Source organism: Piliocolobus tephrosceles, chromosome 13 (genome assembly GCF_002776525.5).
Source record: "Piliocolobus tephrosceles isolate RC106 chromosome 13, ASM277652v3, whole genome shotgun sequence".
NCBI classification, from domain to species: Eukaryota; Metazoa; Chordata; class Mammalia; order Primates; family Cercopithecidae; genus Piliocolobus; species Piliocolobus tephrosceles.
The window spans coordinates 13,880,180-13,900,975 of record NC_045446.1 but is presented as its reverse complement, the minus strand read 5'-3'; the positions used below and the strand labels follow the sequence as shown (position 1 = coordinate 13,900,975).

The following is a 20,796-nucleotide window of genomic DNA, read 5'->3' as shown; positions in this document are numbered from 1 at the left end:
TATCTTTTTTTTTTTTTTTTTTTTTTTTTTTTTGAGACAATGGTCTCACTGTCACCCGGGCTGGAGGGCAGCGGCACAATCTCGGCTCAGTGCAACCTCCGCCTCCCAGGTGCAAGCCATTCTTGTTCTTCAGCCTCCTGAGTAGCTGGAGCTACAGGCGCACACCACCACACCCAGCTAATTTTTTGTATTTTAGTGGAGACGGGGTTTCATCATGTTGCCCAAGCTGGTCTGGAACTCCTGCTACTTGGGAGGCTGAGGCAGAGAATTGCTTGAACCCGGGAGGCAGAAGTTGCAGTGAGCCAAGATTGCGTCACTGCACTCCAGCCTGGATGACAGAGCAAGAACTCCATCTCAAAAAAAAAGAAAATCAATTACAAAAGAGGTTGAATTAAATTTACTTCACAAGAAAGACCAGTTTTTTAAATATTAAAAAGGTCTTTTTCTCAGAAACACATTTAATTGGATATGCATGAACCACATGCCAATCACAGAATGGGAACCAGCTGGGGCACTGACAAATTCCGTCCTTAACCAAACACCAGTCAGGCTTCTCTGAGCCCTCTTCTCTACTAGGCCTAGACCTTGGCCTCAGTTCCATCCTCAGCTTGCAGATAGTCCAGGTTTATTAAGTATCCTGCCAATTCAATGTATCAAGAATCCCTCTGACCCTTGATCTCTGATCACCCTGGTCCACCCTCAGCAAGAATCCTGTTAATTCAGTGTACCCAGAATCCCCTTAACCTGGATCTCTCCTGTTCCTAATTTACCATCTACTGACCCCACCCCACCCCATTCTGCTCCTTGGCTGTAAATTCCCAGCTGTCTCTACCACATTTGGAGTTAAGGCCAATCTGTCTCTTCTCTTGTGATAATCTTTTGTTTAAGAATACCTGGGAGTAGAAGAGAGAAATAAATAAAAATAAATAACAAACCAAGTGTGGTGGCTCATGGCTGTAATCCCAGCACTCTGAGAAGCTGAGGCAGGAGGATTGCCTGAGCCCAGAAGTTGAGACCACGGTAGGCAACATAGAGAGACTCTGTCTCTATAAAAATTTTTTAAAATTAGCTGGGCGTTGGCCAGGCACAGTGGCTTACACCTGTAACCCCAGCATTTTGGGAGGCCGAGGCAGGTGGATCACAAGGTCAGGAGTTCGAGACCGGCCTCACCAACGTGGTGAAACCCTGTCTCTACTAAAAATACAAAAATTAGCATGGTGTGGTGGCACCTGCCTGTAGTCTCAGCTACTGAGGAGGCTGAGGCAGGAGAATCACTTGAACTCAGGAGGTGGAGGTTACAGTGAGTGGAGATTGCGCCATTGCACTCCAGCCTGGGCGACAAAGCAAGACTCCGTAACCAAAAAAAAAAGAAAAAAAAGCAAAGGAAGAAAGAATCACTACTCCATAGGCAGAGCAGCCCACTAGGGCTGCTGGCTGTCCATCTTTATGGTCATTTCCTGATTATATGCTAAACGAGGGGTGGATTATTCATGAGTTTTCTGGGAAAGTCGGGGACAATTCCCAGAACTGAGAGTTCCTCATCTTTTTAGACCATATAGGATAACTTCCTGACATTGCCATGGCATCTGTAAACTGTCATGGTGCTGGTGGGAGTGTCTTTTAACATGTTAATGTAGTATAATTAGCATATAATGAGCAGTGAGGACACCAGAGGTCACTCTCCTTACCATCCTGGTTTGGTGGGTTTTGGCCAGCTTCTTTACCACAACCTGTTTTATCAGAAAGGTCTTTTTGACGTGTATCTTGTGCCAACCTCCTATCTCATCCTGTGACTTAGAATGCCTTCATCTCTCAGGAATGCAGCCCAGTAGGTCTCAGCCCTATTTTACCCAGCCCTTATTCAAGATGGAGTTGCTCAGGTTCCAAGGCCTCTGACAAAAGGTTGAAACATTAGAAAATGTTTAACTGTACAACAATCAGGAGAAAATATAGCATAATTTTTGAAATATAATTTCAAAGTGAGGAAGTATTTTCTAGGCAGGAAATGTTAAAAGCCCCTCTCCGCACCCACCCCCAAAAAGATGATGAAATTGACTTCATAAAAATGTTTACTTTCTGCGTCGCACAGAATATCAAAAATAGAATCAAAAGACAAATGGCAAGTCTGGATACATTTGCAAAATATATCCTAAATCTGAATTTACAAAGAGCACCTAAAAACCTATTTATTTATTTATTTATTTATTTATTTAGAGACGGAGTCTCGCTGTGTCAACAGGCTGGAGTACAGCGGAGCGATCTCGGCTCACCACAACCTCCACCTCCCAGGTTCAAGCGATTCTCCTGCCTCAGCCTCCTGAGTAGCTGGGACTACAGGTGCGTGGCCACCACACCCAGTTAATTTTTGTATTTTTAGTAGAGACAGGGATTCACCATGTTGGCCAGGATGGTCTCGATCTCTTGACCTCATGATCCACCTTCCTCGACCTCCCAAAGTGCTGGGATTACAGGCGTGAGCCACCACACCAGGCCTAAAAACCAATTTAAACACAAATTAACAGAATATATATATTAGAAAATTGAACAAAAGAGGTGAACAGATGGAAGGAAGAAAGGAAGCTTTTAACTACATGAAAAACGTTCAACCTAACTCACAATAAAACACACATACCATTTCTAGCTGACTCAAAATTCAATTACTTTCATTTGAGAGAGACAGGAAGAACAAGGGCCTTCATACTGGTGTGAGTATAATTTGATACAAACTGTTTTGAAAGGAGCTGTGGCGGGTTTGGTGGGGCCAGCAGGGAGGTTGGTGGGACGGGTTTGCGGAGGGCGTCTCGCTTTTTTGCTCAAGCTGGTTTTGAAATCCTGGGTTCAAGCCATACTTCCACGTCGGCCTGCCAAAGTGCTGGGATTACAGGTGTGAGCCACAGCGCCGAGCCATCAATTAAATTTCTAAGACAAAAAGGCAACCCTCTTCTTGCTTGGGTTGGTACTGTGTTCTGTCCCTGACCAGGGGTGTAACCCTGGGCCATTTCTTAATCTTGCTATGCTTCCTCTTCCTCGTCTGTAAAACGGGATAAATAATAATAGAGTCATTGTGAACATTAAATTAGCTACCCATGTAAGTGCCTGTTCAAGGTTTTGCTAGGATTATTTTACATATTGCCCTATCTAAAACCAAGGACCAAGGAAATCTGCTCAGCATTGTTCCTAAGACTAGATACCATTTAAGTGTTCATCAAAAGGCATAAAGAATTGTGATATATCCAAACACAGGAAGTAAACGGATAAGCCAAGATGTATGAACGAAACAGGAAGATTTTCAGAATATTGTTGAGGAAATGGGAGCGGTACCTATGTGTGTTACCTTTGTACAAAAAGTGTCAAGTGGCTTATAAAGTAAATGTACATGTATACTGGTGAATGCATAGCCATTTTCTGAAGGGTCACAAAAGAAACAGCTAACCGTTGAAAGATGGGACGGAAACATCACTGTGAAATACGTGGGGAATTCTGAATTCTGTGCATGAAATCAATTTTTTCACAAGCTTTTTTTTTTTTTTTTGAGACGGCGCCTCGCTCTGTGGTCCAGGCTGGAGTGCAGTGGCACTATCTCGGCTAACTGCAAGCTCCGCCTCCCGGGTTCACACCATTCTCCTGCCTCAGCCTCCCGAGTAGAGTAGCTGGGACTACAGGCGCCCGCCACCTCGCCCGGCTAATTTTTTTGTATTTTTAGTAGAGACGGGGTTTCACCGTGTTAGCCAAGATGGACACCATCTCCTGACCTCGTGATCCGCCCGCCTCGGCCTCCCAAAGTGCTGGGATTACAGGCGTGAGCCACTGCGCTCGGCCTCAAAAAGCATTTTTAATTTAAATAAATGCAGTATGAGGGCAGTGAACTTGGAGTTAATCAGCAAAGAGGGCGCAGCCTTCGTGATGTCCTTCGACTTAGTGGTAGCAATTTTTTGAGATGGCCCAAGCAAGGCTTAGAAGAAGGTAGGTGAGCCAAGGTGCAACACACCCAGGAACCCAGAAGCCGGCTGGCCAGGCAGTGGAAAGGCGCAGGCGCAGGAGTGCGCTATGCCTCCGTGGAGCGGAGCCGCCTGCACCTCCAGAGAGGCGCCACACGGGGGCAGCCTCGGAGGCCTGCTCCGCGCCCAGCGCTAAGAGGGACCCGGCTGGTGCAGCAGGGGGGGAGCAAGCCGCAGAAAACCCGTGAAACTGGGGTGCGTCGCCAGCTTCCTGGTGCAAAACCCAACACCCGGCTCACAAAACACAAGGTAATACTTCGTGGTTCCACTGGGGCTCGAACCCAGGACCTTCTGCGTGTAAAGCAGACGTGATAACCACTACACTATGGAACCTTACGCGAGTTATGAGCTTCTCCAGGATTTAATAATTGTTCCAAAAGACATTTTAGCACCGGGAAATGGTTATGTAGACTTGACATCCGGCGATTGTGCACAGAGAAAAACTTTCAAGAGGATTCCTCGTTTTCCAGTGTTCAGAGCAAGACGACCGCGCAGAAACATTGTAGAAATGTCTGCCTCTCCAGCTTCCTGAAGCAAAACCCAAGATTGGGCTCGCAAAATGTTAATACTAAACGTTTTAGAGAAAGGAAAGAAAAGAAAAGAAAAAAAAGTAGTCGGGGACCATGCCGTGGTTCCACTGGGGCTCGAACCCAGGACCTTCTGCGTGTAAAGCAGACGTGATAACCGCTACACTATGGAACCGCGTGCAAGGTTGTAATGTCTGGATTTAGTAATTCTGCATAAAGACATGTTAGCAACGTGAGCCGAAAGGGATTTACTGCTCAGTGATCGTGAACAGAAAGACAAACTTACACAAGGATTACAGATTTTCCAGTGTAATTCCTACCCAAGCTCTCCTTAAAGACAAAGGTTCCACACTTAACTCGTGGAAAGAAAGTGCCTCCCCTGATGTGCTCATCGCGGAGAGGTTTTACGCGTCTGGCTCTGTGGCGCAATGGATAGCGCATTGGACTTCTAGATACTTCGAGAAATTCAAAGGTTGTGGGTTCGAGTCCCACCAGAGTCGCTTTTTGTTTGAAGGAGGGCAAACGGAAAGTTAGGCAGAGGGAATGGTTATAAAATAGATGAAACGAAAAATATCTGCCATTTAAAATTTCCAGAAGGATGTGTATTGCAGCTAATTGCAGTTCCTGGTTATGTCCCTTCACTAGAAGGCCTTAAGAATCCCACTCCTCTATCGAACATTTTCTCCTTCACTTTTATGTGGCCCCAGTTTCTGGTGACGAGATAAAGAAATTAGGGAAATGTAATCAAAGTTACCAAGTTTTTTCCTCCATATTATTCTTTCATATCAGGAATAAAAGTAATTTTAAATTGTTCTGAAACTTTAGTCGCCTAGTGTTACCCGAGTTGCCTTAAAATAAACCATTGTTTCATCAGTTACCAGAATGGCCGAGTGGTTAAGGCGTTGGACTTAAGATCCAATGGATTCATATCCGCGTGGGTTCGAACCCCACTTCTGGTAAAGGTTAGTTGTTTTTCCGAGCAAAAATCTTTTTTCCTAATCCTTGGCAATCCATTTTGCAAACTTAGGCGTCCAGATAATAATAACTATAGTTAATATTATTTTGCCAGAAACCTTAAACATGGCGACAGCTTCATAGTTTATGGGTTGAAAAGTAGAAAGAAAACGTCTGAAAAAAAGAAAGAAAGAAAAGAAAACGTCTAGGTCCAGCTACACTACATGGGGGTGAGGGAGCACACAGAGAGAGATACAATGTGCTGCAAAAACGTTCACTCCGAGTCGACAGTTATTACTTGAGATCCTATTACGTGCCACGTACTGTTCTAAACACTGGGGTTGTGGTGATGCAGGCATGTTTTCTTTTCTTTTCTTTTCTTTTTTAAGCAAAACAACAAAAAATACAAGAGCCTTAAAATCAAGACCACTGCCCAATATCACTTACATGACCAAGTGACAGAAGAAAAATAGGGTTTTAAAACAAGCAGACAGCTGGGCGCGGTGGCTCACGCCTGAAATCACAGCACTTTGGGAGGACGAGGCGGGTGGATCACCAGAGGTCAGGAGTTTGAGACCAGCCTAGCCAACATGGTGAAACCCTGTCTCTACTAAAATACAAAAATTAGCCAGGCATGGTGGTGCGTGCCTGTAATCCCAGCTACTAGGGAGGCTGAGGCAGGAAGATCGCTTAAACCTGGGAAGCGGAGGTTGCAGTGAGCCGAGATGGTGCCACTGCACTCCAACCTGGGTAACAGAGAGAGACTTCGTCTCAAAAAACAACAACAACAACAAAAAAAAAGCAGAAACGGCTTGGTGCCTGGCTCACGCCTGCAATCCCAGGGCTTTGGGAGGCCAAGGCAGGAGGATTGCTAGAGGCCAGGGGTTTGAGATCAGCTTGGGCAAGAACGTGGAACACTGTCTCTATTAAAAATAATAATAATTAAAATTAAAATCAATTAAAAAGAAATAAAAACAAGTGGACAAATTGGAGAACTTGAGAGACAGCGATGTGTACTATAGAGAAAATAAAACAAGGCAGCCCAACAGAATGGCAGAACAAACTTATTCCATTTGACTATGAAAATCATTGTGCTTGACAGAAAATGTTCTTCCTCTCTCTCTCTACCAAACAAAAACTTCCAAGGACTAATTCTGACCCTCCTCCTCCACTAAAAGCCTTTCCTGACCCATCACCCTCTTTCTAACTCTCCATTCTTTCATTCAAGGACAGTTTCTGAGAGCTTTCCGTGAGGCACTGACCCAGGGATTGCAGATATACAGAGAGTACCTGTCCTCACAGCAGAAACTTTCTAGGAGGAAAACAGATTCTTTAAACAGGTGTTTAAGGTAGGTGCAGTGGGCACAGCAACAGAGACAGGCTCAGAGCCCAGTTCCTCACCCTGTCTGGAAAGGATCAAGCAGGGATATCTGGGGCAACTCCTGAACCCTGTTTGTAAAGATCAGCCAGAACCTTCAAAAAAAAAAAAAAAAAAAAAAAAAACCACTATGGAGTGCTAAATGAAATACTCACAGTTCTCTTTGTTGTTTGTTTGTTTCGACACAGAGTTTTGCTCTGCGCCATCTCTACTCACTGCACCCTTCAGTTTACTGCAACCTCTGCCTCCTGGGTTCAAGCGATTCTCTTGTCCCAGCCTCCCGAGTAGCTGGGATTACCGGCGCGTGCCACCACGCTCGGCTAATTTTTGCGTTTTTTGTAGAGGTGGCATTTCGCCATGTTGGTCAGGCTTCTCTCGAATTCGTGGCCTCAAGCGATCCGCCCGCCTCAGCCTACCGAAGTGCGGGGATTACAGTTGGGAGTCACCGCGCCCGGCCTACTTCCCTGTGTTAAGCCGTCCATTACCACACAATTAACACTTGATACAGTGAAGAGTTTGAGACTTTTGGTCTGTGTTTGGTGCCTATCAATCTGGTCTGTCCTAGAACAGGAAACGCATCTTCATGCTCTTATTCATTCAAAGCTGTACTCAGTAACTAGTGTTACTCAGTTAGTGTACTCAGTAACTCAGTGTACCTGGCACTTTTGTGAGAAATGGAGGTTCACCGGGCGCGGTGGCTCACGCCTATAATCCCAGCACTTTGCGAGGCCGAGGAGGGTGGATCGCGAGGTCAGGAGTTTGAGACAAGCCTGGCCAGCATGGTGAAACCCCGTCTCTACTAAAAATACAAAAATGAACCGGGCGTGGTGGCGGGTGCCTTTAATCCCAGCTACTCAGGAGGCCGAGGAAAGAGAATCGCTTGACCCCGGGAGGCGGAGTTTGCAGTGAGGTGAGATCGCGCCACTGCACTCCAGCCTAAGCGACAGAGCGAGACTCCCGTCTCAAAAAAAAGTGGAGGTGGCTGGGCGCGGTGGCTCACGCCTGTAATCCCAGCACTTTGGGAGGCCGAGGCGGGCGGATCACAAGGTCAGGAGATCGAGACCACGGTGAAACCCCGTCTCTACTAAAAATACAAAAAACTAGCCTGGCGCGGTGGCGGGCGCCTGTAGTCCCAAGCTACTCAGGAGGCCGAGGCAGGAGAATGGCGTGAACCGGTGAACCCGGGAGGCGGAGCTTGCAGAGAGCCGAGATCGCGCCACCGCACTCCAGCCTGGGGGACAGAGCGAGACTCCGTCTCAAAAAAAAAAAAAAAGTGGAGGTTCAGAGGTTTGCAAAGAAACAGGCCAAAGGCTAATAACCCGTGGGACTGACCTCACGAGGCACAGGCAGCTCCTTTCCAAGGGGTCTGGTTTTAGTTTTCTTTCTTGAGCCGAGACTGGCCATCTGATGCGCAGGGATCCACATCTTCATTTGTGAAAACCGTACCTGTCAAATTTGTGATTTTTCAATATCAGCAACTCCCATCCAAAGCAATGAGGCATGGAGGGAGTACCCCAGAGGAGGAAGTGTGTGATTTAACCCTTCTCTTCTGACTCTTTGTAGAGAAACTTCAAAGGAAGCTTTGATCTAAGGTGCCACCTATGCCATCCCAGAAGCATGGAATATTTTATTAATAACAAATGATATTTTTCCCTGCACTTTGCTAGGCCGTGGCAGGCGGATCACGTGAGGTCAGGAGTTCCAGACCAGCCTGGCCAACATGGTGAAACCCCGTCTCTACTAAAAATACAAAAATTAGCCGGTCATGGTGGCGGGCGCCTGTAGTCCCAGCTACTCGGGAGGCTGAGGCAGGAGAATCGCTTGAACCCGAGAGGAGGAGGTTGCAGTAAGCCGAGGTCGCGCCATTACACTCCAGCCTGGGCGACAAAAAGAAAAGAAAAGGAAAAGAAAAAAATCAGAACGTCCTATCATAGGTTTCATTGCCATTCCTCAAGATGTAGCCATTTCAATGGGTTGTTTTCTATCTTTATAGACCTTCTATGTATATGCAAGCAACATTCATATATAATTATATGTAGTATTAAAGGATACATGTTTATATACTCTCATATACATAATACATAAATATTTCAATTTCTTCACAAGGATTATGCCATTCACATTGTTTGGCACTTTTTTTTTTTTTTTTTTGTTAGTTTTTGTTTTTTTCCTTAACATAACCTCTTCCCATATGGCTCTTTTTTAACCTTTGTCGATTGTTCTCCTGATGTATTTCTTTATTTAAAAATCAGAACCTTATCGTTTCCCCCACATAGTGGACTGTCACCCAGGCTGGAGTGCAGTGGGGAAATCCCAGCTCACTGTAGCCTCCGCCTCCCGGGTACAAGCAATTCTCCTGCCTCAGCCTCCCGAGTAGCTGGGACTACAGGTGTGTGCCACCACACCCAGCTAATTTTGTATTTTTAGTAGAGACGGGGTTTCACCTTGTTAGCCAGGCTAGTCTCGAACTCCTGACTTCGTGATCCGCCGGCTCGGCCTCCCAAAGTGCTGAGATTACGGGCATGAACCACCGCGTCCGGCTGAATTCTCTTTGAAGGGATCCAATACCTTAAGAAATGAGAAGGCAAAGAATTTATGAAGAAGCAGGTCGAATTATAGAATTGACTAATTAGGTATGTCTGAGACCCAGCTACCAAGGTAACAGACTCCCTAAAAAGATAAAATCCATCCTGTAGCGTGCCTGATCAAAATCTTTCAATGGAAGCTTCAGCTAAATGGTCAGATGCCCAAGGTTAGTAAATATTGTCATTTTCCATTTGCTATTCCCTCGGCTAGAAATTCTTTTTCCAAGTCTTCAGGTGCCCAGTCGCTATCCACAGCTCGGTTCAGGCACGATCACCCCCTGGAAAACTTGGCTTTTACTTCGGGTGCCGACCAAGTCCTCCGGTGTCCGAAAAGGCTGGCCTCCCACCACCAAAGCGCGTGACTGGGGGCTTCTGTTTTGCGCGTCTTCCAGTTCCACTGAGGGCCGAGACTTGGTCTTTGCGGCCCCAGTACTTGCTTAGTTCCGAGAGTGCGGTATGCACTCAATAAATGTCTAATCGATTCTTGGAAACCTAATTTTTCATCACTGCTTCTCCCACAAGAAGCTCTAGGACTGACTCCTCAAAGACCAAAACTGGAATTAGAAATCCCGCTGTTTACCCGGAGGCCCGCTCAAATGTCTTAAATCTGGGGGGATTCCTCGTGGGAAATTCCCCTTAGGGCGCGGAGCAGGTCAGGCAGGCGGTTACTCTTTGGGTCTTTATTGTCTGTGATGGGAGAAAAGGAGAAATGAAAACTCGATTTTGCTGAACCCCTGCTCAATGTCAATTTTGCAGGTTCACCTCTCAAGAAATCAGCAAAAACACTCAGAACTGTAATCGCGGAAAGAATGCGGCCACGTGGCCTATTTTCCCGTGGATAAATTAGGCAAACGTGTTTTTTCAGAGGCCCGGATAGCTCAGTCGGTAGAGCATCAGACTTTTAATCTGAGGGTCCAGGGTTCAAGTCCCTGTTCGGGCGGATACCATTTTAGTTTCCAACATAAATGGATTTGGGCGAGGTTGAGCAAAAGGAACGTTATGCAAAACTCGTTTGGGTTGCCCCCTCCTTGAGGGAAACTAAAACTTGCTAGTGGGTTTTTGCCGGAAAAAGTGAAACATGTGGAAAGTGCCAAGAAACTTTCTCTTCCAGCCTCAGGATTTTCTTTTCCAACCTTTATACGTTGCTTTGTCTTAGGATATTTTTTCTTTTAAATTGCGTTTATTTTATATTCAAAACAGATCAATAAACACACCTGTCGTCAGAGTCACAATAGTAATATTCTCGGCAAGAACTGTGCAGTTTTTGGCACCGAGGAATGTTTTCAGGCACTTTTTATTGAAAGTGCGATGAGGAAACTGAGATTCAAGAAATATTTCAGATGAACACAAGTGAAGACACAAGATTCCTATATCTCCAACTCGACAAAGTCCTTCACCAGATTCTTCATGCTCCGGTGGGTCCCTGACTTGTGTCTCTTGCGGTAAAGACTAATGCTTTTGCTTTTGGACATTGTCCTCATGTCTGTAGTGGATGAAAAAAACGTGCAGCCCCAGAGAGCTGACTACACTGGTGATCAAACCCAAGACCTTCCTCCTGTGGAACAGGAGTGTTGGCCACCTCAATAAAAAATCTTGTGCCACGTATTGCCATTTAACATTCAACAGTATAAATAGGGCGATTAGGGAACTGGGAATAAATCGCTCTAGGACTTCTGATTCCTTTGACAGGCTTAAGCTGATTATGCATCCTCATAATGACTTTGACTTCTGATTTCTTGAGAAGCTTATTCTTTGCATCTTTATACCTTACTAAATACTATCGTCTCATTAGTTGGTGTTCGCTTAGGAGACAAGGAGAACAGCTGTCTCTGGGTGTGTACGGCGTAGGTGTAAACGTGCAAGGGGACTGGGGAGGGAGGCGAGCCTCCAAAGAGGCTAAGAAGTGGACTATAGCCCTGTGTGTTCAAAGCGGTTAAGCCAACAAAAGCTCTGCCGAAACCCGGGATCGAACCAGGGACCTTTAGATCTTCAGTCTAACGCTCTCCCAACTGAGCTATTTCAGCAAAGACATGAGAACATCCCGCCCTGTCAGGGAAATTTAAAAGGAAAAAAAAGAAGAAGATGAAACCGGGCGCAGTGGCTCACGTCTGTAATGCCAGCGCTTTGGGAGGTTGAGGTGGATCACCTGAGCTCAGGAGTTCGAGACCAGACTGGCCAACATGGTGAAACCCTGTCTCTACTAAAAATGAAAAAAAAAAAAAAAATTAGCCGGGCGTGGTCGCACGCGCCTGTAATCCCAGCTACTCAGGAGGCTGAGGCAGGAGCATCGCTTGAACCAGAGAGGCGGAGGTTGCAGCGAGCCAGGATGGCGCCATTGCACTCCAGCCTGGGGAACAAGAGCGAAACTGTGTCTCAAAAAAAAAAAAAAAAATCCTGTTTCCTCCCACTTCCAGCCTTTTAGTTCTTCATTTCACCTTCCAAACTGTATTATTTTTAGCCCTGAGGTTTTAAGAACAATCAGTGAGAAAATTAATTCCTTTCATGTGAGGAAACTTTCGCGTTCTGCCTTTTCCTAGGCCACATTGTATTGTCTTTCTCATGCTTTCTCTCTTCCCAGAGCCCTAATAAGAGTAAGAACCGCCGCTTTCTAAGAACCTACTGTGTGTCCAGCAGGAATCTACAGCGTTGCATTCAATCCCGTCCTTCCCCACGCCTGCCTTTAACTGATATAATATACAAATTTTTTAATGAGTTACTAATGTGCCACCAATCACCCAGAACTATTTGGCAGGCTCCAAAGCATCAAAGGCGGAACACCATGGCTGGAGAAGGAATCAACTGGAGGAGGGAAAGGAGGAAAGACTGAGGGAACCCAGAGCTCTCCACCCTTGTCCTCACGCCCCAGCCTGGTCCGTTCTTGCTCATTCAGAAATTGGTTGGAGTAAAGAGATTCCTCTTTTCAAGATAGCCAAAAGTGGAACTGATCGCTTTCGAAGGGACTCCCTCAGGAAGAAGGAGAAAAATTCGAGAAACTTACCTGTTTCTCTCCCTGGAATGCCTTCTGACCCCCGTGATTAACTTTCCGCAATAAAGAAACTCGCCTCGCCCACCCAGCCCACTCTTCACTACGAGCAGCGAGGATCGCTGTCCCTCCAGCACATATCAATCAACTCAAGTTACCTGAATATGGGCATATTGGGCACACATTTCTTTGTAATGGTTCCTCTCCTATTACAATATGTATCTGTTGTTTCATCCCTAGATAGAAAACCCTTTAAGAATTATGGTAACAGTGTTACAGCTCTTTTAGAATTTGTTTAGCAGGTTTTCTGGTTTTCAGAGGAAAATAAAATAAAAATAATAATTACAATAATGGCTACCGTGTTTTGAATGCTTGCTTTTAGGCTATTAAACACAGTACATGCATTGTTATCCCATTTAATTATCACAAGCTTATGAGATGGAAGCTATTGTTATTCCCTTTCTGCAGGGGAAGCTGAGCTCTAGAGAAGGGGGAGGTAATGCTGGGATCTGTGTGCACCAGGGTAGAGCATTCCTGTGGGCAGGGTGAAGGCCCTGCCTCACAATTTGGTGCTGTCTCCATCCTGGCCTTTCTCCACTAATCGGGACTCACTGGGCACCATAGTCCACCAGCTAAGAGGGCAGCCCCTTACACATTCAGGCCACATCCCCATCCTGCCAATGAGGAGATCAAGACCGGCTTTCTTCTGTTGCCCGGCTGAAGCCAGGAAGGCTCCATCATTAGCCAAGCAAGAGATGCAACCGGTCCTTTCACCTCATTGGGAAAATTAACTCACCTTGATTACCTTACATTCCAAAAACCTCTGCAGGAGCCGGATGTTTCTCCCACACCCCGCCTTTTTTCTTTTTTCTTTGAAACAGAGTCTCGCACTGTCGCCCCGGCTGGAGTACAGTGGCGTGATCTCGGCTCACTGCAACCTCCGCCTCCCGTGTTCAAGTGATTATCCTGCCTCAGCCTTCCGAGTAGCTGGGATTACAGGCGCCGGCCACCACGCCCAGCTAATTTTTTTGTATTGTTACTGCAGATGGAGCGTCACTATATTGACCAGGCTGGTCTCGAACTCCTGACCTTGTGACTCGCCCGCCTCGGTCTCCCAAAGTGCTGGGATTACCTGTTTCCCTTTATAATTTGTAGTGGGGGAGAACTAACGTTTCATTTTTCCCATTTCAGTCCCTTGAATACGCTGTCTCGTAATATGCACCCTCTTTCCCCCACCAACAGAAGCTGCTGTCTCCACCTCAACTTCTTCCTGTGTTCAGATCACAGTTTTGAGAGGGGAGTCGGGGGTGGATTTGACCCGTTTTAACGAGAGGAATGGCTCTGTTTGGGGCTTCAGTTTCTAGAAGATCATCTCTTCCTTTTTATGGTACAGAAAACTCTTTCCTAAGGTAGTAAGGAGGGCTGGAAAGGTGCAGGATCCCAACCATATTCCTCAGGCACCCAATCAGAGAGAACCCAAGAGGGAAGGTCAGCAGGAGCCGTCACAGGGGAGCGAAGAGAGGCTGTCACTGGCAGGGCGGGCGGGGGGCCGGTCATTTGATATATCCGCTGTTGGGATACAGCAGCTCGGCGGCTGGCTACAGAATAATCTGCCTATTTCAGCCCCCAAAGCGATGGACTGGAAGTTTCCCGTATACCTCTGCACAAAGGCCTATCCCCATAAGGGCCCCAGGTTTACCCTCCTATAAGCGATTGAGGTCGCAGTTTACACAATCCAGGACTTCCTTGCCTTCTTTTGCAGCGGGTTAACAAACAAAAGACCCTAAAATTAGTTCTCATTCTTTTAATGAAGAAAAACAAAGGCCGCCCGAACAGGGACTTGAACCCTGGACCCTCAGATTAAAAGTCTGATGCTCTACCGACTGAGCTATCCGGGCTCACGGGAGAAACTTTGCTTCCATTCGTGAAGACTGTGTTATCATTATGCCGCGAACTAATGGGCAGGACGATGAACGAGTTACTGGGTTCTTTTGTGTGTGATCCAATCCAATTCCGATGCAGAAATCCTGCGAGGACTGGAAGGAGGCGAAGTCGGGCGTGGGGAGGAAGGGTGATTAGCTTGTTCTTTGGCAGCTGAACACAGATTTGTTAAATAAAGCACGCTCTCCTTATATTTAGAGACTGCTCGGCAAACGCGAACCCTCAGTTCGGCAAAACCCAGCAGGGGAGAGAAAAAGCCGCCCACGAATCGAACTGTCTGCACCGCCTACGCGTGTCTTAGCCCTGAACCCAAAGCGCATCTGGTCAGAGACCACAGTTCAGTGCTTAAAGACATCGGGCTGCCCCTTCCGAGAAGACGCCACTTCGTGATTCCTTGCCCCCATCCCAGGTGCCCACCTCCAAAATGTAGCGCGAAGCAGATTAGCTGAAAAGAGATGACGGGTGGTAGCCACAGCCCTCCGGCGATCCGGTGAGCGCGCTCCGGGCCCACCCCGCCCCCACGGCCTCGGCCTCGACGCACGCGCAACTCTGTCGCAGCTCGCGAGCCGACCCGCCCTCCCACTTCTTCCCTCTACACGCAGCTATTTTCTGCCTGCAGACGTTAAGAACTTTCAGTCCTCTGGGCTTCGCACGTGCTGTTCCATCGCTAACTGAAATGTCACCTTCCTTTGAACTCCTTTCCCCTCGTTGACTCCAAGCACCTGTAGAGAAGGAAAAATAATCTTCCCTCTACCAGTTTGAGTTCTCAGCCGGACTCCTGTAATAACAGACAGAATGAAGACAAAAACAAAACAGAAGTGTATTAACGTGTGGGACATACCCAGGGAATGAGTAATTGCAAAGGTGTGGCTGAGAACTCCATTTTATACAGCATCGTCAACAAAGAACAATATGTTTTTGGAGAAGTGACAACACAAAGGAAAAGGACCTTAAAGGGCGGGCGCGGTGGCTCACACCTGTAATCCCAGCACTTTGGGAAGCCGAGGCGGGCGGATGACCTGCGGTCAGGAGTTCGAGACCAGCCTGACCAACATGTGGTGCAACCCCGTCGCTACTAAAAATACAAAAATTAGCCAGGCGTGGTGGCGCGCGCCTGTAATCCCAGCTACTCAGGAGGCTGAGGAAGGAGAATCGCTTGAACCTGGGAGGCAGATCGTGCCACTGCACTCCAGCCTGCACGCTTTGAGACAGAGCGAGACTCTGTTCACGCCTGTAATCCCAGCGCTTTGGAGGCCGAGGCGGGCCAATCACCTGAGATCAGGAGTTTGAGACTAGCCTGGCCAACATGGTGAAACCTGGTCTCTATCAAAAAATACAAAAATTAGCCGAGTGCAGTGGCGCCCGCCTGTAGTCCCAGCTACTCGGGAGGCTGAGGCAGGAGAATCACTTGAACCCGGGAAATGGAGGTTGCAGTGAGCCGAGATGGCCTTTAATCAATGCTTTAATAGAGAAATATACAAGACCTTTGGTAACCCAGGGAATGACTAGAAGGAAGGCAGAGTAGCACCTCGCAGGGGTGGAAAAGGCATTAGAACTGTGCCTTGAAAGGTGAGTAGGAGTGTGCAGGCATGCAGGAAATGTGATTCAGCCAGAGATACCGAGTCTTCTTCTCTGAGCTTGAATTCCAAATACTTCTCACCAGGATTCCCCCTCTCCTCTTCAGGCTGAACACCAGGCAGGGCTTGCCTTTTTAGGGCAAAGGCTAGGCCCAACATTTCCTAGGAATATGCCTCCCACTTTTGGTCCCAAGGCGGTTGGCTTTTGCTCAGAGCAACAGTAACAATCTCATTCTTCACTCTTACGGGTGTGTAAATAACACTTTAAAGCATGCTGTCAGGTTCTCCAAAGAAATGGAACCAATAGGACAGAGACAGATGGAAACAGAGGTAGAGACAGATTATTTTAAGAGCTTGGTTCACACATTGTGGGGGTCAGCAAACCCAAAACCTGTAGGGCAGACTAACGGTTTGAAAATTTAGATAAGAGTTAAGGTTGCCATCTTGAGTTTAAATTCAGCAGGGCAGGCCAGGTGCGGTGGCTCATGCCTGTAATCCCAACACTTTGGGAGACCGAGGCGGGTGGATGACCTGAGGTCAGGAGTTCCAGACCAGCCCGGCCAAAATGGTAAAACGCCGTCTCTACTAAAAATACAAAACTTAGCCGGGCATGGTGGCACACACTTGTAGTCCCAGCTACTTGGGAGGCTGAGGCAGGAGAATCTCTGGAACCCAGGAGGCAGAGGTTGCAGTAAGCCCAGATCACGCCACTGCACTCCAGCCTGGGTGACAGAGCAGGACTCCCTCTCACAAAAAGTAAATAAATAAATAAATAAATTCAGCAGGGCAGTAAGCTGGACACTCAGGAATGCAGGTTTTCTATACCAAAGTTTTTTTTGTTTGCTTGTTTCTGTTTGAGATGGAATCTTGCTCTGTTGCCCAGGCTGGAGTGCAGTGGCATAATCTCGGCTCACTGTAACCTCCACCTCTCAGGTTCAAGCGATTATTCTGCCTCAGCCTCCCAAGTAGCTAGGATTACAGGCATGCATCACCATGCCGGGCTAATTTTTGTATTTTTAGTAGAGACGGGATTTCACCATGTTGGCCAGGCTGGTCTCGAACTCCTGACCTCAGGTGATCAGGCCACCTCGGCCTCCCAAAATGCTGGGATTACAAGCGTGAGCCATTGTGCCCAGCCTATAGCAAAGTTTTTAGGAGAATTCCTTCTTCTTCAGAAACTCCAGTCTTTGCTCTTAAAAGCTTCAGCTGATTTAACGAGGCACATTACCAAGGGTAATCTTCTTTACCTGGAGTCTACTGCTTTAAATGTTAATCACATTTAAAAAACACCTTCATTGCCAGGGGCCGTGACTCATACCTGTAGTCTCAGCACTTTGGAAGGCGGAGGGCAGGTGGATCACTTGAGCTCCTGAGTTCGAGACCAGCCTGGGCAACATGGCGAAACCCCGTCTCAATACCAAAAATACAAAAATTAACTGGACGTGATGGTGCGTACCTGTAGTCCCAGCTACTCGGGAGGCTGAGGCCAAAGAATGACTTGAGGCCCAGGAGGTCGAGGCTGCAGTGAACTGTGAAGGCGCCACTGCACCCCCACCCCTGAGCCACAGAACAAGAACCTGTCTCAAAAGAAACAAACAAACCAAAAACACCTTCCTAGTAACATCTAGAATGGTGTTCGACCAAACCTCATGAAAAGTTTAATTCTCTAGTCTATTAGATGATCACTTGGGGTTTCTTCTTATTGATCATCATTGAATTTTCAAGAGCCCCTCATCAAAATACATCTTTCCACCCAAGAACTCAAGGATTTTGGGGGTGAAGCCCCATATCAGATAGCATATTGGCAAACATTAACAGAAAGGGGGCAGGGGTATAAATAGGCCTAAAAACCATATGGCTGGTTTCATTTTTGCCTTTTACTACACTGCGAGTTCTTAGAATGTGACACATGAATCTCCTTCCTCTCTCTCTCCATGGTCCAGCCTGGCTAAAAAGAAGGCACCCCCCAAGTGTGTTGTTCCATTGCTTTGCCTTAAGTGGAGTGGCTCAATGGCTCATCTTCCTTTTTTTTTTTTTTTTTAGACGGAGTTTCGCTCTTGTTGCCCAGGCTGAAGTGCAATGGCGCAATCTTGGCTAACGGCAACCTCTGCCTCCTGGGTCCAAGCAATTCTCCTACCTCAGCCTCCTGAGTCGGTGGGATGACCAGCATGCGCCACCGCGCCCGGTTAATTTTGTATATTTAGTAGAGACGGGGTTTCTCCATGTTGGTCAGGCTAGTCTTGAACTCCCAACCTCAGGTGATCCGCCCGCCTCAGCCTCCCAAAGTGTTGGGAATACAGGAGTGAGACACTGCGCCCAGCTGTGGTTCATCATCTTAATGAGGCTTTCTACCGGAATTCAATCCAGATCCTCCAAGTTCCACTGACATCCACCCCCATGCTGGACCAGGGTGGACAACTCTGGAGGCCTAGAGACAGATGGGATGGCCGATTCCCGGGGTATTTCCCGGTGATCTCTGCCAGGAGCTTCTCTATTGGCATTGATAACAAATTAGCCAATGGATACAAACCCATTTTGTAAACTGCCAGGTGTTGAAGATCCAACCGTGTCCTCTGAAATCCAGTTCTTCCTGCGTACAGTGTCTGGATATCTTTGCTGGGGCAGAGAGGGTGGTGCATAGAGTTCAGTGGGGTGCGAGGATATGATGTACAAGTGACTTGCAATTTGGCACATAAAAATACAGGACGTCCCGTTAAATCCAATTTCACAGAAACAACGAATATATACTTTGTATGTTCCATGCAATATTTGGGACATGTTTATACTCAAAAGTATTTGTTGTTTCTCTGAAATTCAAATTTTGGCCAGGTTCAGTGGCTCGCGCCTGTTATCCCAACACTTTGGGAGGCTGAGGCGGACGGATGACCTGAGGTCAGGAGTTCGGGACCAGCCTGGCCAACATGGTGAAACCCTGTCTCTACTAAAAATACAAAACTTAGCCGGGCGTGGTGGCAGGCACCTGTAATCCCAGCTACTCCGGGTGGCTGAGGCAGGAGAATCACTTGAACCGGAAGCGGAGGTTACAATGAGCCGAGATCCCCACACTGCACTCCAGGGAGCAAGACTCCCTCAAGAAAGAAAGAAAGGAGAGAGACAAATTAATTGGACGTCCTGTATTTGGTCTCCTAACCCTAGTGTAGATTTAAACCAGAAAGGGCTTCCCATCCCTGTCTCCCACCCCACCCAAGAGCTGTTCTAGGATCATTGCTATTGTTTTCTTTTTTTTTTTTTTTTTTTTTTTTTGAGACGGAGTCTTGCTCTGTCGCCCAGGCTAGAGTGCAGTGGCCGGATCTCAGCTCACCGCAACCTCTGCCTCCTGGGTTCACGCCATTCTCCTGCCTCAGCCTCCCGAGTGGCTGGGACCACAGGCGCCCACCACCTCGCCCGGCTAATTTTTTGTATTTTTAGTAGAGACGGGGTTTCACCGTGTTAGCCAGGAGGGTCTCGATCTCCTGACCTCGTGATCCGCCCGTCTCGGCCTCCCAAAGTGCTGGGATTACAGGCTTGAGCCACCGCGCCCGGCCCTATTGTTTTCTTTTTTAAAGACGGGGTTTCCCCGTGTTGTCCAGGCTGGTCTCGAACTCCTGACCTCAAGTAATCCGTCCATCTCGGCTTCCCAAAATGCTGGCATTACAGGCGTGAGCCACTGCGCCCGGCCCTGGCCCATGTGGTTAAAACAGCTGGAGGAAGCCCGTGCGCCTAACGCTTTCGAGAATTTCTTTGGCCAAGAGGGGGCTGGGCTGTCACCATTCCCGGCGAGCCCGCGACCAAGCAGGCGACGGAGGCGGCGCAGGCCGAGAGCTCCCGCCCCTCTGACACTGAGAGAAAGGTTGCAGCGCCCACGGCTCCCTATAACCCGAAAGAAGAGGAGCGGGGTGCCGGGGGACAGGGTTGCTCAAGAAAGTGAGCTGTGCGCAGTGCTCCGGAAGAGCTCGTCTCAAACCAGGCCCCAAGTCAGGGAAGAGGTATAACTTCGTACTGGGCAGTTTAAAAGGCAGGACCTATGTCCCCAGTATCCTCACTCCCAGAGGAAAATGCCAATGAGTCAGTCTTCCCTTAACTGCTCCAGCCCGAGTGAGAATACCACAGGGTGTTGACCCTGTTGACTGTGCCGAAATCACATGTAGTGATGACTAACGCCTAAAACGGAAGTCCTGCCGAAACCCGGGATCGAACCAGGGACCTTTAGATCTTCAGTCTAACGCTCTCCCAACTGAGCTATTTCGGCTGTATTAGAAGAACTTTTTCTTTTTTTCTACAAAATTATAATAAAATAGTATTGGTTCCAAGGTAACAGATTATATGGATTCAGCTAGAGGTAGGCATTTTACAAATGTTACAAAGGTGATAAGGCAAGGCCCTTGTTTACAAACTAGAAGTGATAAATCACTTTTCTCAGGGGTTTTCTTTTTTTGTTTTTTTTTAAGTTCCCTGCAATTCGCTTTTTTCATTTAAAAATATATTATGGGCCGGGCGCGGTGGCTCAAGCCTGTAATCCCAGCACTTTGGGAGGCCGAGACGGGCGGATCATGAGGTCAGGAGTTCGAGACCATCCTGGCTAACACAGTGAAACCCCGTCTCTACTGAAAAATACAAAAAGCTAGCCGGGCGAGATGGCTGGTGCCTGCAGTCCCAGCTACTCCGGAGGCTGAGGCCGGAGAAAGGCGTAAACCCGGGAGGCGGAGCTTGCAGTGAGCTGAGATCCGGCCACTGCACTCCAGCCCAGGCGACAGAGCGAGACTCCGTCTCAAAAAAAAAAAAAAATTATGGACTTGTTTCATGGCAGTTTTGTAGACCTATTGTGCTTTTTTTTTTTTTTTTTTTTTTTTTTT

The 20,796-nt window shown here is 47.4% G+C and overlaps 9 non-coding genes across 9 annotated transcripts; 4 read left to right on the top strand and 5 right to left on the bottom strand.

Annotated features, from left to right (window-relative positions):
• Positions 1–4,258: 4,258 nt before the first annotated feature.
• On the bottom strand, positions 4,259–4,331 carry TRNAV-UAC. Its single transcript has one exon. It is a non-coding gene; the product is annotated as a tRNA-Val (tRNA).
• A 296-nt stretch (positions 4,332–4,627) lies between these two features.
• TRNAV-UAC lies at positions 4,628–4,700 on the bottom strand. The gene has a single exon. It is a non-coding gene; the product is annotated as a tRNA-Val (tRNA).
• Positions 4,701–4,939: 239 nt separating this feature from the next.
• Positions 4,940–5,025, top strand: TRNAR-UCU. Its single transcript is given in 2 exon segments — positions 4,940–4,976; positions 4,990–5,025. It is a non-coding gene; the product is annotated as a tRNA-Arg (tRNA).
• Positions 5,026–5,401: 376 nt separating this feature from the next.
• Positions 5,402–5,484, top strand: TRNAL-UAA. Its single transcript has one exon. It is a non-coding gene; the product is annotated as a tRNA-Leu (tRNA).
• Positions 5,485–10,309: 4,825 nt separating this feature from the next.
• On the top strand, positions 10,310–10,382 carry TRNAK-UUU. Its single transcript has one exon. It is a non-coding gene; the product is annotated as a tRNA-Lys (tRNA).
• Positions 10,383–11,393: 1,011 nt separating this feature from the next.
• TRNAF-GAA lies at positions 11,394–11,466 on the bottom strand. Its single transcript has one exon. It is a non-coding gene; the product is annotated as a tRNA-Phe (tRNA).
• A 1,227-nt stretch (positions 11,467–12,693) lies between these two features.
• Positions 12,694–12,754, top strand: LOC111544995. Its single transcript, XR_002732308.1, has one exon. It is a non-coding gene; the product is annotated as a U7 small nuclear RNA (small nuclear RNA).
• A 1,496-nt stretch (positions 12,755–14,250) lies between these two features.
• TRNAK-UUU lies at positions 14,251–14,323 on the bottom strand. Its single transcript has one exon. It is a non-coding gene; the product is annotated as a tRNA-Lys (tRNA).
• Positions 14,324–20,119: 5,796 nt separating this feature from the next.
• Positions 20,120–20,192, bottom strand: TRNAF-GAA. Its single transcript has one exon. It is a non-coding gene; the product is annotated as a tRNA-Phe (tRNA).
• Positions 20,193–20,796: the final 604 nt, after the last annotated feature.